The sequence below is a fragment of the Spermophilus citellus genome (genome assembly GCF_964194105.1).
Source record: "Spermophilus citellus genome assembly, chromosome: 12".
NCBI classification, from domain to species: Eukaryota; Metazoa; Chordata; class Mammalia; order Rodentia; family Sciuridae; genus Spermophilus; species Spermophilus citellus.
The window spans coordinates 39,996,057-40,006,186 of record NC_138198.1 but is presented as its reverse complement, the minus strand read 5'-3'; positions in this window follow the sequence as shown (position 1 = coordinate 40,006,186).

Here is a 10,130-nt window from a genome sequence, read left to right as displayed (position 1 = left end):
TTTAGGTTCCCAAGGTTTTCTCTGGAGTCGACATTTCATGAAGTCATGAACACATGACAGATGTGTCACCTGTCCCAGGTGTGTCCCTGTGAGCACTGTAGTGCTGTGACCCTTCAGTCTGATTTACTTGGCACCATTGACACAGGGTCTTTATTGAACGTTTTATTCTCTAGATGATGGGATCCGTGTTCAAGAAATGCTGACAGAAATCACTAATCAGAAGACCGTGCCCAACATCTTTGTGAATAGAGTGCACTTGGGCGGATGCGACAGGACGTTCCAGGTAAGCCCTCCCTGCCTCTAGTCCTCCTTCTGTTCTCAAAAGCATTTAAAAGAGGAGGAAATGGCTTTCGGAAGTCTTTTGACTTGGTCATTTTGAAGTTGTAAAGTGGAAAGTCCCTTGGGATGGTTATCAGCGAACCCTGATGACTACAGGAGATGAGCTTTTCTACCAACCTGAATTCAGGAGCAAGAAGGAGAGCATTTCTGAATGAGGTTACCAGGCCACATAGGTGTGTCCCCTGGGGCCAGGACAGGTCTGCTCCTCCTCGTGGGGAGAAAAAGGAAGACTGTTCCCCTGTAAAATGAGGTCAGCGCCCACAGTCTTGTCAGGATCATTAGAATTCTTGGCAAGGCCGCTGACCCTGGGATGACTGATTTGCTCAGGGCCATTGACGTTAACTTTCTCATCCGTAGGGGTGGAGAGCTTGCTGCGCTCGCATGAGGCACAGGGTTCCATCCCCAGCACCACATACAAATCAATCAATAAAATAAAGGTACTGTGTGCATCTACAACTAATATACATATGTATATTAGTCGTAGATGTTATATATGGATTATTTTTATTTCTAAAATGCATGAAATGGACAGGAGTCCTTCTGTTAGGTAGTAATCGATAAAAAAATTGATATTTATGGGGCTGGGGATGTGGCTCAGGGGTAGAGTGGTTGCCTCGAATGCACAGGCCCTGCATTGGATCCTTTGCACCCCACACACAATTAAAAAACAATCCTTATTTTATAATTAGTTTATTAATTAAAATTCCATTCTCTTTTGTGCATGTATGCAAATGTTAGCCACCAGCGATTGACTAAATACTGATTTGAAATCTTTTTTTTTTTAAAGAGAGAAAGAGAGAGAGAATTTTTTAATATTTTTTTTTAGTTTTCGGTGGACACAACATCTTTATTTTTTATTTTTTGTGTGGTGCTGAGGATTGAACTCAGCGCCCCATGCCAGGCGAGCGCACTACCGCTTGAGCCACATCCCCAGCCCCTGAGTTGAAATCTTAATTAAGAATTATATTTTGGGGGGCTGGGGATGTGGCTCAAGCGGTAGTGCGCTCGCCTGGCATGCGTGCGGCCCGGGTTCGATCCTCAGCACCACATAGCAACAAAGATGTTGTGTCCGCCGAGAACTAAAGAAAAATAAATATTAAAAATTCTCTCTCTCTCTCCTCTCTCACTCTCTCTTTAAAGAAAAAAAGAATTATATTTTGGTTGGGAAAGAAATGATTGTGTGCATTGCATGTGAATGGGCGATCTGTGTCATTAGGTAACAGCATGCTTTATTAGTTCTAGAAGTTGCCACCCAGTGCGCAAGGTGGTAAGTGCTGTCATTACTGCCCCTACGCACGTTCGGAGCTGGCCTCAGCAGTCCCCACCCGGATTATGGTGTCAGAGATTGGGCCTGGGGGTACCCAGAGAGCAGACCTGTTTCAGAAACACAAGGCTTCTTCTTGGGTAGCACGTCCTAACTAGTTCCACCCTACTTGAGCAGCACGCAGAGAAATGTCAGTTCCAACTTTAGATGAGTGGTAGGTCTGTTGGCCCCAATAGTTTTTGTAAATGAAATCGATACCAATTGGACACCGAACACAGGGTGCAGGTAAAGAGCTTTGAGATGGATTTCCCTGAGCACTTCAAAGAGTAAGGAGGCCGGTGGAGCTCTTCTTAGGATGTTTACAAGCCATCGTGGGCGCACATCCTTCATTGGTCACATAGCATCTGGCCGATCCCTGAAGTTATGAAATAAGCACCTTTGTCCCTCTTAGGAAGGGCTGGTTTGAGCTTGTCATTTCTAAAGCTGAGCTTGGGGGATTGGGCAATTGACTTGGCATAAAGAAGGCTTGCTGAGTCACGTATCAGACTCTCACCTCCTCTGAACTGCTTCTGGCCACCACACGGGCCACAGGAGCAAGCGACTCTGGTACAGAACCAGTGTCGTGATCCTTACAGAAAGAAAAATTTGCAAGGGATTTGTTTTGTATAGGAAGTTCACAAGTATAGCTATAAAATTTAGACAAATGTATAAGAAATCAAGAAAAAATTGCTGGTAATGTGTAGCAGTTGTTTTTAAAACAAAGACTGGCACAGACTGGGCACGGTGGTGCATGCTGGTTATCCTAGTGGATCAGGAGGCTGAGGCAGGAGGATTGCAAGTTAGAGGCCAGCCTCAGAAACTTAGCAAGGCCCTGTCTCAAAATAAAAAGGGATGTGGATGTGGCTCCATGGTTAAGCACCCCTGGGTTCAGTCCCCAGTACAAAAAGAGAGAGAGAGAGACAGACACATTAGCACAGAGAAACAAGGATCTTGAAAAGTGATGCTTGGTTATTCCGCTGCACTTGACCGTGTCTGCCATACGGACAAGGCCACAGCCCTCTTGGCCATTTGACATGTGCTGCCTATCTGGTATAGGTCACAACACACATTCTAACCACTTCGACTCTACTTGGCCAACACGCAGAGAAATGGGCCGTTCTGCCTTGGGTCAGTCGTAGGCCTGTTGGCCCTGAGATTGTCTGTGGGCAGGGTGTGAGCGCACAGCTCTGGATCGCGAAGTCACACGGTGTTCTTTCTCCTTCTGCTCAAACACAGGCACATCACAGCGGGCTGTTACAGAAGCTTCTGCAGGAAGGCTCCGCGAATGATTATGATCTCATTGTCATTGGTGGTGGCTCAGGTGGTCTCTCCTGTGCTAAGGTACGAACACAAACAAACAAACAAACAAAAAAAGGTGCCCTTGGAGGTGATTTTTCCTGGCCATTGACATAAGCATCTCGTCTGCTTATTGTTTTAAACAAAAATATTTAATGTTAACATCACAATCTTAAGCTTTTATTTTATCAGCCATTTTCATTCAGGGAAAAGACCATGTTATCCCAGAAAAACAGACTGTTTTTATTTGGGGAATGAGAGAATTTTTCTTTACTTGATTTTACTTCTTGCACTTTAAATATAGTTGTTGTTGTTGTAGGAAGCAGCCATTTTGGGAAAGAAAGTCATGGTCCTAGACTTTGTGGTCCCTTCACCTCAGGGCACATCCTGGGGTAAGCTGTGTGTTCTCTGATCTTTCCGTGCATTGTTTTATACGTGTGACGTCTCTTAGTCCCACAGGAAGCTCAAGAGCTGAAGTAGTCCCTTCCAGAATCGAGGAGGCCAAGTCTCAGGTCATAGGTCATTGGTGGTCACAGTGCCAAGATAAATGGAGGGACATTTTGCAAATTAAAAAAAAAAAAAAATCCGTGACCGGAGGGTGCTCCCCCTTTGATGTTTACACAGTGACCACAGTGTGTGACCTATGTCCTGGTCGCCTGAGTTGCCATAGACATTTTTGTGGGTGTTTCTGCACCAATATCATAATTGAGTTGAGTGGCCACACGATAAGTCAGTGGCATTAGGATCCATGGTCATCACAGCTTAGTTAAGGGACACGATATGGTTCCCACCCTAGGACGGGTGCTGTAGGCAGAGTGGTCACCTGCCAGGTTAGTTTTCCTCTCTGTCAAACAGAGCACATAGGACAACATGGCGGCCAGCGAGGAAACAGCACTGTCAGTACCTCTGCTGTAACAGGATCAGAAAGAATACACCCACAGGCGTCCTACTGAGAAACCTCTAGCAAAATTCAGCTGAAAGGAGACCTGCCTGGAACTAGTAAGTTTAATTGGAGGTGGCAGCGGGTCCCAGACGCCTGAACCTCGGCAACGCAGAGCTGGGACACAGTCCCGCCGGCTGCCGCCAAATGGCGGCAGTCCACACGTTGCGGTAAACAGAGAAGCGGGCGCTGTCTGCCTAGTCCCACGCCGGCGGTTCTGGGAACCGGCCCCAGCCGCTGGCTGCAGCGACCTTGGGGGCGGGCGCTACCTGCCTGGACGCATCCCGGTGGCTCGGTGAACTGGCCTTGGCCGCTGGTTGCAGCGACCTTGGGAGCGGGAGCTCCCTGCCTGGAACCAAGCCGGTGGCTCTGGGAAACGGCACGGCTGCTGGTTGCAGCGACCTAGGGGGCTGGCGCTACCTGCCTGGTCCCACGCTGCGGCTCGTTGAACCGGCCCCAGCCGCTGGTTGCAGCGACCTTGGGAGCGAGCGCTACCCGCCCGGACACACGCCGGCGGCTCGGTGAACCGGCCCCTGCCGCTGCCCATACGTTGCAGTGATTGTGGGAGCGGGCGCGGCCTGACTGGACCCGCGCTGGCGGCTCTGTGAACCTCCGCCAACAGCTGCTCACACATTGCAGCCAGTTTAAGAGCGGGCACTGCCTGCCTGGGCCCCCGCCCATAGGGCTCTGTGAGTGGTCGTCAGCTGCCGCCAAACGCCCACTGCCCACACGTTGCAGCGACAGTGGGGACGGGCGCTGCCTGCCTGAGCCCGAGCCCGTCCAGCTCTGTAAATTGACACCAGCCGCAGACAGGCGGCCGCTGCCCACATGCTGCAGTGAGTGGGGGAGAGGGCACTGCCTATCCGGCTCCAGCAGGCCCAGATCTCTGAACCCCCTCTGGCGGTACAGGGCTCCAGACGACCACATCCAAACTGCCAGCCCAGAGCCACAAACGACCCCCGCCGGGCTAGGCAACAGGCCCCGCCCACAGGGCGAACAGCAGGAGTGGAGACCCGCCCAGTCCGGGTGGAAGATCTGCTGCACAGAGATTGAATCCCGACCACTGAGAGGAGGATCTTGGCCCGGTGGCCACAGCGCCATCTACTGGAAGAACAGTTAATCGCACTCTAGGGCTGCATTTATAAATTTTTTTTTTTTCTTCTTTTTTTTTTTTTTTTTTTTTTCTTTTTCTTGTTAATTTTTTTTAATTTAATTTTATTTTATCTTAATTTATTTTATTTTATTTTTTTTTTATTTTTTTTATTAATTTTTTTATTATTAGTATTATTTTTTTTATTGTTACTGTCTTTTTTTAAATGATATTTTTAATCCATTTTATCTTATCTTATTTTATTCCATTTTTAAACTTCATCTCTCATTTCTATTACTATTATTTGTCCTTAAATTCTCTTTAATTCTCTATCCTTTTCTCTCTTTCCTTCTTTTCCTCTGTCTTTACATTTCTTTTCAATTTTCTTATTCCCCCTTCCTTGAATTCTACCTGCTTACTCTCATTCTCTTTAGTGACCTCCTCTCTTCCCTTCTAATACCTTTCATCCCAAGCATCAAATAAATTTATAGGAGTAAACACTAGCTCAACAGTCAAACAGAACAAGAAGCAATATGAGCAGCTTCAAAAGGCAAGGAAGAAAAGGAGTACAAACAATGCAGGATAGCCTAAATATTCAGGAGGACCTAGAGTCATCAGAAAAATGGTCATACAAAGAGCTCAAGGAACACCTTAGACAGATGGAATGGAACCTTAAAGAGGATATGAGACAGCAAATTCAAGCAGCGAAAGAACACATTGAGAATGTATTACATAAACAGATAAAAGAAGAAGTTAAGCATCTGTATCAGGAGATAGAGATTATAAAAAAGAATCAAACGATAATCTTAGAAGTGAAGGAAACTATAAACCAAATTAAAAACTCAAATGAGAGTATCACTAATAGAATGGAGCAAGTAGAAGCCAGAACTTCAGATAATGAAGACAAAATATATCATCTTGAAAAGAGTCTAGCCAACATTGATAGGACGGTTAAAAACCACGAGAGAAACATCCAAGAGGTATGGGACAACATAAAAAAAACCAAATTTAAGAGTGATTGGGATAGAGGAAGGGATAGAGAGTCAAACCAAGGGAATGAGTAACCTGCTAAAAGAAATAATTACAGAAAACTTTCCAGAAATAAAAAAGGAAACAGATATACAAATTGAAGATGCATACAGGACACCGAGCACACAAAATCACAGTAGACCAACGCCAAGACACATTGTTATGAAGATATCAAATATACAGAACAAAGAGAAAATATTAAAAGCTGCAAGAGAAAAGAGACAGATTACATTCAGGGGTAAACAAATAAGATTAACAACGGATTTTTCATCACAGACGCTGAAAGCGAGAAGATCCTGGAACAACATATTTCAAACACTGAAAGACAATGGATGCCAACCAAGAATTCTGTATCCAGCAAAATTAAGCTTCAGGTACGACAACGAAATAAAAATCTTTCATGATAAACAAAAGCTAAAAGAATTTGTAGCCAGAAAACCAGCATTGCAAAGCATCTTGAACAAAACACTACACGAGGAAGAAGTGAATAACAATAACCAAAGCCAACAATGGGAAGTACCTCAATAAGGACAGATGGTGGGGGGAAAGCTAACCATGGAGAAACAAACTAAACTATAAAAAAAAAAAAAGAGATAAACAATCAAACATGGCTGGAAGTACAAAATATACATCAATAGTAACTCTAAATGTTAATGGTTTAAACTCTCCAATAAAGCGACATAGGCTGGTAACATGGATTAAAAAAACAAATCCAACAATATGCTGCCTCCAGGAGACACATCTGACTGGAAAAGACGTACACAGGCTGAAGGTGAAAGGTTGGGAAAAAATATATCATGCACACAGTCCTCGCAAGCAAGCAGGCGTGGCCATCCTCATATCGAATAAAATCGACTTCAAGACTAAATCAATCCAAAGGGATAAGGAAGGACATTATATACTGTTAAAAGGAACCATTCACCAACAAGATATAACAATTATCAATATTTATGCACCAAATAATGGTGCTGCGACGTTCATAAAACAAATTCTCCTCAAGTTCAAGAATCAAATAGACCACAACACAATAATTATGGGTGACTTCAACACACCTCTCTCACCATTGGACAGATCCTCCAAACAAAAGTTGAATAAAGAAACTATAGAACTCAATATCACAATTAATAACCTAGACTTAACTGACATATATAGAATATATCAACCATCTTCTAGTGTATATACGTTTTTCTCAGCAGCACATGGATCCTTCTCAAAAATAGACCATATATTATGCCATAGGGCAACCCTTAGTAAATATAAAGGTGTGGAGATAATACCATGCACTTTATCTGACCATAGTGGAATGAAACTGGTAATTAATGATAAAAGAAGGAAGGGAAAATCCTATATCACATGGAAAATGAACAATATGTTACTTAATGATCAATGGGTTACAGAAGACATAAAGGAGGAAATCAAGAAATTCCTAGAGATAAATGAAAACACAGATACAACTTATCGAAATCTATGGGACACAATGAAAGCAGTTTTAAGAGGGAAATTCATCTCCTGGAGGTCATTCCTCAGAAAAAAAAAAAAACAACAAATAAATGAACTCACACTTCATCTCAAAGCCCTAGAAAAGGAAGAACAAAACAACAACAAATGCAGCAAAAGGCAAGAAATAATTAAAATCAGAGCAGAAATCAATGAAATTGAAACAAAAGAAACTATTGAAAAAATTAACAAAACTAAAAGTTGGTTCTTCGAAAAAATAAATAAGATTGACAGACCCTTAGCCATGCTAACGAAGAGAAGAAGAGAGAGAACTCAAATCACTAACATACGGGATGAAAAAGGCAATATCACAACAGATGCTACAGAAATACAGAAGATAATTAGAAATTATTTTGAAAACCTATATTCCTATAAAATTGAGGATAGTGAGGACATCGATAAATTTCTTAAGACATATGATTTGCCCAAACTGAGTCAGGAAGATACACACAATTTGAACAGACCAATATCAATGGATGAAATTGAAGAAGCCATCAAAAGACTACCAACCAAGAAAAGCCCAGGACCGGATGGGTATACAGCGGAGTTTTACAAAACCTTTAAAGAAGAATTAATACCAATACTTTTCAAGTTATTCCAGGAAATAGAAAAAGAGGGAGCTCTTCCAAACTCATTCTATGAGGCAAACATCACCCTGATTCCGAAACCAGACAAAGACACCTCAAAGAAAGAAAACTACAGACCAATATCTCTGATGAACCTAGATGCAAAAATCCTCAATAAAATAATGGCAAATCGGATACAAAGACACATTAAAAAAATAGTGCACCATGATCAAGTAGGATTCATCCCTGGGATGCAAGGATGGTTCAATATACGGAAATCAATAAATGTTATCCACCATATAAATAGACTTAAAGATAAGAACCATATGATCATCTCAATAGATGCAGAAAAGGCATTTGACAAAGTACAGCATCCCTTTATGTTCAAAACATTAGAAAAAATAGGGATAACGGGAACTTACCTCAACATTGTAAAAGCTATTTATGCTAAGCCTCAGGCTAGCATCATTCTGAATGGAGAAAAATTGAAGGCATTCCCTCTAAAATCTGGAACAAGACAAGGATGCCCGCTCTCACCACTTCTGTTCAACATAGTTCTAGAAACACTGGCCAGAGCAATTAGACAGACGAAAGAAATTAAAGGCATAAAAATTGGAAAAGAAGAACTTAAATTATCACTATTTGCAGATGACATGATTCTATACCTAGAAGACCCAAAAGGGTCTACAAAAAAACTACTAGAACTAATAAATGAATTCAGCAAAGTGGCAGGATATAAAATCAACACACATAAATCAAAGGCATTTCTGTATATCAGCGACAAAACTTCTGAAACGGAAATGAGGAAAAACACCCCATTCACAATATCCTCAAAAACAATAAAATACTTGGGAATCAACCTAACAAGAGAGGTGAAAGACCTATACAATGAAAACTACAGAACCCTAAAGAAAGAAATAGAAGAGGATCTTAGAAGATGGAAAAATATACCCTGTTCATGGATAGGCAGAACTAACATCATCAAAATGGCAATATTACCAAAAGTTCTCTATAGGTTTAATGCAATGCCAATCAAAATCCCAATGGCACTTCTTGTAGAAATAGATAAAGCAATCATGAAATTCATATGGAAAAATAAAAGACCCAGAATAGCAAAAGCAATACTAAGCAGGAAGAGTGAATCAGGCGGTATTGCAATACCAGACTTCAAATTATATTACAGAGCAATAGTAACAAAAACAGCATGGTACTGGTACCAAAACCGGCGGGTGGACCAATGGTACAGAATAGAGGACACAGAGACTAACCCACAAAGTTACAACTACCTAATATTTGATAAAGGGGCTAAAAGCAAGCAATGGAGGAAGGATAGCATCTTCAACAAATGGTGTTGGGAAAACTGGAAATCCATATGCAACAAAATGAAACTAAACCCTCTCCTCTCACCATGTACAAAAATTAACTCAAAATGGATCAAAGACCTTGATATCAAAACAGAGACTCTGCGTCTGATAGAAGAAAAAGTTGGCTCCGATCTACATATTGTAGGGTCAGGCCCCAAATTCCTTAATAGGACACCCATAGCACAAGAGTTAATAACAAGAATCAACAATTGGGACTTACTGAAACTAAAAAGTTTTTTCTCAGCAAGAGAAACAATAAGAGAGGTAAATAGGGAGCCTACATCCTGGGAACAAATTTTTACTCCTCACACTTCAGATAGAGCCCTAATATCCAGAGTATATAAAGAACTCAAAAAATTAGACAGCAAGATAACAAATCACCCAATCAACAAATGGGCCAAGGACCTAAACAGACACTTCTCAGAGGAGGACATACAATCAATCAACAAGTACATGAAAAAATGCTCACCATCTCTAGCAGTCAGAGAAATGCAAATCAAAACCACACTAAGATACCATCTCACTCCAGCAAGATTGGCAGCCATTATGAAGTCAAACAACAACAAATGCTGGAGAGGATGTGGGGAAAAGGGTACTCTTGTACATTGCTGGTGGGACTGCAAATTGGTTAGGCCACTTTGGAAAGCAGTATGGAGATTCCTGGGAAAGCTGGGAATGGAACCACCATTTGACCCTGCTATTGCCC